The sequence below is a fragment of the Pelophylax lessonae genome (assembly GCF_965119305.1).
Source record: "Pelophylax lessonae genome assembly, chromosome: 6".
In the NCBI taxonomy this organism is placed as follows: domain Eukaryota; kingdom Metazoa; phylum Chordata; class Amphibia; order Anura; family Ranidae; genus Pelophylax; species Pelophylax lessonae.
The window spans coordinates 79,837,623-79,845,020 of NC_138773.1; positions in this window are offsets into that span (position 1 = coordinate 79,837,623).

Sequence of the window (7,398 nt, forward strand, 5' to 3'; positions counted from 1 at the left end):
ACATTAAAAACGGTCTTCCTCTTAGCCATAACATCTGGAAAGAGAATTTCGGAACTCCACTCACTAGGAATTGGTGAGGAACACATTTCCTTTTTCCCGGATAGGGTGGAACTCCGTCCGATTCATGGCTTTGTTCCCAAAGTGGCGTCATCAGCTTTCCTAAGAGAACCCTGGGCATTGCCAGTTTTTACTGACATGGATTCCGATACTTGCCACGAATTAGACATCGCCAGAGTGCTGAAAGCCTACTTGGCTGCCACCGAATCTTTTAGGATATCGGAAAGACTATTCATCATCCCTCACGGGAAAAATAGAGGGAAAGATGCCACTAGCAGAACTCTAGCCTCCTGGATAGTGAAGCTAATCAAAAAAAACTTACATATCCAAGAAGTTGGTGCCTCCAACACAGGTGAAAGCTCATTCCACGAGGGCTGTAGCAGCATCTTGGGCAGCTAGGGCCAACGTCTCCTTGGAGACGGTATGCAGGGCAGCATCCTGGTCTTCTTGCCATACTTTCATCAGGCATTACAGAATTGATCCAGGATCCCTTTCAACTGTAAACTTTGGAAGGAAGGCACTAAGCTTAGCCATGTCCTCTGTCTGAATAAAATTTATTTTTTGTGTGCATTATCCCACCCGTGTCAGCTATTTATTTATCATTGGTATGCTGCCATGGAGGCACCAGGAAAGCGGGAAATTGTATCATACTTACCGTAATTTCCCTTTCCTGGTGCCAATCCATGGCAGCATACGCTCCCACCCTCGGTATTCTAAATTACAGGAGAATGCTGGGGGAAGGGACCTTCTTGTCTTTTATGCTATGCACTAGTCCTGAGGGAGGAGTCGAGGCGGAGCTCTATCATTGGTATGCTGCCATGGATTGGCACCAGGAAAGGGAAATTACGGTAAGTATGATACAATTTCCCGCTTTTCATCCATTTTTCATCAGTGGTCATCAGTTTTTCATCCATTTTTTCATCAGTGGTCATCAGTTTTTCACCAGTTTTTCATCAGTGGTCATCGGTCTTTCATCAGTTTTTCACCAGTTTTTCATCAGTGGTCATCAGTCTTTCATCAGTTTTTTTACATCCACTACCAATTCAGAAACGGATGTAAAACTGACCATTTGTCAGTTTACATCTGTTTTTTGTCCGATCCGTTTTTTTACGGAAGAAAAATATAGTTTTGATCAGTTAAAAAAAAAAAAACAGATGATGACAGATGCTGATCTAAACTCATGTAAATGAATGATCATCAATTTACATCCATTTTTCCATAGAGATGCATTGACGTCCAATTATGTCATCGGTTGATAAAGAGTATGTCAAGTGTCTTCACAGCATCCTTGTTTGCCCCTCCCCTGCCCATCTCCATCAGCACTGGTGTCACATTAGCTGAGTGAGGGAGAAGAACTGAAGGAGAAGAGAAACTCTGGAATACTAGTCACTTCCAGTGTATAACTGCTTGCCGACCGCCGCAAGTAGATTTACTGCGGCGGTCAGCCCCTGCCAGGCAGAGTGACGTTAATTAACGTCACTAGCCTGGGAGGGTCTGGGGAGCGAGCGCGCGCCCGCGGAGGCGCGCTCCCGCGCGGTCACGCACCCCCCCGCGCGTGTGACCAGCGGACCCGATGTCCGCCGGCCACTCGGCGATCGTCGGGGGAAGAGGGAGAATGTCAGGCAGCTTGTGTAAACAAGCTGCCTGTCATTCTCCTGGCTGTAAAGACACTGATTACATGGATCTAGTATGTAGATCCGTTGATCAGTGTCCTTACAGCTAGAGCCACAGCCAATCACAGTAAGAATCACGCCCCTAGGGACACACACAGCCCCTCCCTCCCAAATAAAGTTAACCCCTTCACTGCCAGTGTATTTTTACAGTAACAGTGCATATGTATAGCACTGATTACTGTAGAAATGTCACTGGTAACCCCAAAAGTGTCAAAAATGTCAGTCAAGGGTCCGATCTGTCCGCCGCAATGTCGCAGTACTGCAAAAAAAATCGCAGATCGCCGCCATTACGCGTTAAAAAAAAAAACAACAAAAATGACAAAAATCTTTCCCTTTGTTAGTAAACACGATAACTTTTGCGCAAACCAATCAAAATACGCTTTTTGCGATTTTTTTTTTTACCAAACATAGGTAGGATAAAACAAATTGGCCAAAAATGTTAAAAAATTTTGAATTTTACATTTTTTTTTTTGGGGAATTTCATATAAAAATATGTGAAAAATATTGCTATTTTTGCAAAATTGTCGCTCTTTTTTTGTTTATAGCGCGTGATCAAAAAATCGCACAGGTGATCAAATACCACCAAAAGAAAGCTCTGTTTGTGGGAAAAAAAGGACGTCAAATTTGTTTAGGTACAGCGTCGCACGACCGCGCAATTGTCCGTTAAAGTCACGCAGTGCCGAATCGCAAAATACCCCCTGGTCTTTTAGCAGGAAAATCCTCCGGGGCTTAAGTGGATAAAGGTGTGTTTGGTTTGGAAGAATAAAGCAGGCCATACACAATGCGAATTTTGAACGATTTATCGTGCGATAAACGCAAGCGGCACTCGTGTACATCATGCAAGTGTACCATCAATGTGATCCGAAAATCGTACGACCAAACACTATTTTTTATGCCCTTTTAACCACACCTCTACTGGACACACCCCCTACTGTTCTGTGTTTTGTTAGGCGAAATCATACAACTCCCCCATTATTGATACCAAATTTGGCCATTTTTCGCAAAAAAACCCAACATGTTGGATATGTGAATTTTTGCTGTCGTACGAAAATCGCATGTTGCACATACCACACCAATGATACGAAAATCGTTTGAATTCACCGGCAATTTCGATTTTCGTTCGAAATTCGCATCGTGTATGGCCTGCTTTAATCACCGCTAATGTTGGGTGTCCTACACTTGTGGATGTTGCTGCATTGTCTGAAACTATTAGTTGGTTTTTTACATTTTAGAATGGGGTGCCTCGACATTCTGCATCATTTTAAAGGGTGCTTTGACTTAAAAAAGAGAGAGAGAAACACTGTTATAAGCATACCAGATTGTAGTAATATTTAGATAGACCCATACCTGTTCTTCTTAGACCAGTCTCTATTTAGTGCACCTTCTAGTCCTTAACCACTTGCTGACCGCCCGCCGCCTTTTTACTGCGGCAGGGTGGCTCAGCTGCATCCAGTCACATAGTACTACGTGACTGGACTGCATGCGATTTCGGCAGGGCACACGTTTAGACACAGCGGGAGGCGAGCAGTGGGAGGAGCAGTAGCAATTGCCGCTGCCTTCCTGCAATCGTCTGGGAAACTGAGAGAGGTCCCACCTTCTATTGTAAACAAAGCAGGCGGATCTTCTCCCAGACAGGCAGGGACAGATCAGCAGTTTCAGCTAAGCTGAAACTGCGGTCTGTTTGTGCCCGTCACACAACCCCCCCCCCCCCCCCCCACACACACACAGTCAGTAAGCACAGTTAGGCATACATTTAACCCCTTTGATCACCCCCAGTATTAACCCCTTCCCTGCCAGTGTCATTTATACAGTAACAGTGCATATAATTTAGCACTGATTACTGAATTAGTGTCACTAGTCCCCAAAAAGTGTAAAAAATGTCAGTTAGGGGTCCAAACTGTCCGCCGCAGCGTTGCAGTCCTGCTAAAAATCGCAGATCGCCGCCATTACTAATAAAAAAATAAAATAAATAAAAAGTCCAAAAATCTATCCGGTAGTTTGTAAACGCTATAACTATTGCGTAAACCAATTAAAATACGCTTTTTGGGATTTTTTTTACCAAAAATATGTAGCAGAATACAAATTGGCCTAAACTGATAAAAAAAAAATTAATTTTTAAAACATTTTTATTGGGAATGTTTTATAGCATAAAGTAAAAAATATGGCTTTTTTTTCAAAATTGTCGCTCTTTTTTTGTTTATAGCGTAAAATCTAAAAACCGCAGAGGTGATCAAATACCACCAAAAGAAAGCTCTATTTGTGTGAAAAATAGGACATACATTTTATTTGGGTACAGTGTCACATGGCCTGGTCATTAGGGGGCAAATCCTTCTGGTCCAGAAGTGGTTAAGTTTGATGTCATACAGGTGACTAACGATTCTGCCATTAGTGATTTGTTTTAATGCCAATGACGGCATCACTATGAGTCTTTTTGCTCTTATGAAAGTTGCTCCCTCTGTAGCTGAGACAGTAAGATATTGTTGCCTTCGAACAAGGTTTAGCAATGTTCAGCATCTCGCTGCATCTGGAGTGATTCCATAAGGACAGACAAGCCTCTTTAGTGATCCTGCCGCTGGCATGTTTTTCTAACAGCCGTATAGACCATCAGACATCAACCTAAGGAGGAGTATTAAGAGACTTAGGCATGGACATGTTTCAAAAAGGGTATATTCTTCCCACTTTGACTTGTGTGTGATATTCTGATCACATTTACAAGAAATACTGACGTTTTATAAGGTCAGAAATGATTACAGTGGGGTTTTACAGTATGTAGTGCAGTAAAGTGAATCTCTGTCTAAGATCTTTTTCATTAGTTTTGAAAAGAGAAGGAAAGGCATACAACCACTTTCAGGTTTTATTGCTGCCCATGTCCATGCAGGGGAGTTTCACACTCTCTGCCCTGATTTCTAATGTCATTGGGAAAGTAAGGCCGACCATACACGGTTTGAATCTCGGCTGGATTTGAACCGTTAATGGGCAGGCTAAATGCACCAAGTTAATCAATCAAACCAAGGGCGAAAGTGGTAGTGGTGACGTCTTCGTCTGTAAGGACGCCAGACACTGAGTGTAACCAGTTTGCCTATAACATCCTTCTTTCTTGTGAGTACACGTCTTTATCAATAAATTGTTTTTTATGGATGTCTGCGCAATGAGTTATTTCCTCCTTTTTTCTGTGTGACACAACAAGCTTTTTTGTATTGGTAGATTACTAACACAGCTTGATGTTAATGAGATGTGGTTTCTCCAGCCATACTGAGAGCCTGGATTCGCAAAGAAAGTGCCATCCCATAGATGAGGCGCTCTTTGCGTGCATTGAAATAGCTGCAAAAAAGTTGTGTAAAGCCTCGTACACACGCAACGATTGTTGGCCGACCGATCGCCCGTCTTTTGTCCAGTGTTGTTGTGTTGGTTGAAATGTGCTCTAGACTGCACACAAATTTTCTCGGCCAACAACAACCAACTTCAGAAGTGATGTCATGTGCTGGTTTACTTTCCGTGTGCTTTTTCTTCTCTGAGCATGCCCAGTCTTGCTCATCTGATTTTTGTCTGCCGAAATCTGTACTGACTGATGGAAAATCGGCCGTTCTGTTGACGGCCAACAAAAATTTTATAGCATGCACACCAGATTTTGTCCGGCCAAAAAGTTGCAATCGGTTGTCAGAAGCATCATACTAACAAGCCGACAATCGGCCGATCGGACGTTGGCCGAAAATTCACGGCCAACTATCGTTGCGTGTGTACGAGGTTTTAGACCTGCAAAGGTTGATCCATCTGGTAAGAGGAAAATCCTGTTTTGTGTGCAGTGAAGCACGGTGTATTTAACCACTTCAGCCCCGGAAGGTCTTGTCCCCTTAATGACCAGGCCATTTTTTGTGATTCGGCACTGCGTTGCTTTAACTGACAATTGCGCGGACGTGCGAAGATGTCATTTTTATTTATTTATTTGTTTTTTTGCTAGTAATGGTGGCGATCAGCCCTTTTTAGTGGGACTGCAACATTGCGGAGGACAGATCGAACCCCTAACTGACATTTTTGAAACTTTTGGGGGGACCAAAAAATATGTACTGTTACTGTAATAATGACACTGGCAGGGAAGGGGTTAACCCAGGGGCGATCAAAGGCTTAAGTGTGAGCCTAGGGGAGTGTTTTCTAACTGAAAGGGGGAGGGACTTGTGGAATCAACGCAGAGACCTGTGATCCTAAATAATATTCTTTAACATCACAAAAGTTCAGTTCTGGACTGCAAACCTCATTGAAGTCTAAGGGACCCGAATTTGAAAAATCAAAAGTCCCCATTTTGAAGGCTTATATGCAAGTTATTAGCAAAAAATGGGTATTAGGGTCCAGGCTCTGAAAAAAACTTTAAAAAGATAACTTTTAAAGGAGAAGCGATTTTAAAGCTGCTTAAAGTAAAACAATAAAAATAAAAAAATCCTTTAAATATAGTTCCTGGGGGTCCCCTTAGTCTGTCTGTAAGTTGTGGCATCTCTGTACTGTGTAGAGAGCCTGCTGCAGCAAAACTGACATTTATAAAGAAATAAAATTACATTTAAATTGCCGGCAATACAATACCATTGCCAGAAATTCAAAAATGTTAAAAAAATTTAGTAACTGCCCCCCCCCCCCCAATCCAGGCCCCTTGGGTCTGGTATGGATTTTAAGGGGAACCCCAGGCCAAAATTAAAATTAAAAAAATCCATACCATACCCTTATCCGAGCATGCAGCCCAGTAGGTCAGGAATAGGGGGGTCCCCTCCTGAACTATATCAGGCCACATGCCATCAACATGGAAAGGCTCTGCCCCTCCACCCCAAAACACCTTGTCCCCATGTTGATGGGGACAAGGGCCTTTTCCTGACAATCCGTGGTTGTGGGGGTCTGTAGGGGGGTGCTCAGGGGCGGACTGAGCGGTCGGGCATTTCAGACATGGTCCGAGGGCCCGGCCGATTAGGGGCCCGCCGCCCAGTGCAGAATGAATTCACCCGATGTTGTCTCTTAGAGACAACATTGGGCTATCGGGGCTACGTAAGTAGGAGGAGGAGAGGGGCCCGGCAGTCGGCGCTACTTCCGTGGGAGGAGGGGCCCCGGCGCTGTCTACTTCACTCCTGCACCAGATGCAGGGCAGAGAGACAGCCTCAGCGTGAAGACTCCGCCCCCTCTCTTCAAAGCATCGATCACTTTATCTTGAAAAAAAACAATCCCTCCTTCCATCTAGGCAATGGCAGAGAGAGAGGAACAGGAGCACAGTCAGTTCAGCAGCACACACACCATGGCCGCTGAACTGGAGAGCGTGTGAGATGAGGGGAAGCACGGGGAAGAGCCTGGAGCCGATCTACATGAGGGGGAGGAGCCTATCGATGAGGGGGAGGAGCCTGGAGACTAGGTAAAGGAGCCTGGGGCCAGGTGAGGCCAGGGAAGGAGCCGAGTGAGACAAGGGGGAGGAGCCTGAAGATACAAGGGATGAGCCTGGAGCTATGTAAGAAGGGGGAGAGGAGCCTGGAGAAGATTGTGACGAAAGAGACCAGGGGGAGGGGTGCAGTGGCACTGGTACCACCACAGATGAAGATTACTCCATGCCATCTCTGGAAGGTAGGGCTTACAAACTTTTATCTTTTATGCTGTCAGAATCTGGCTGTGAATATCATTGTACCAGCCATTCCTTGTGCCA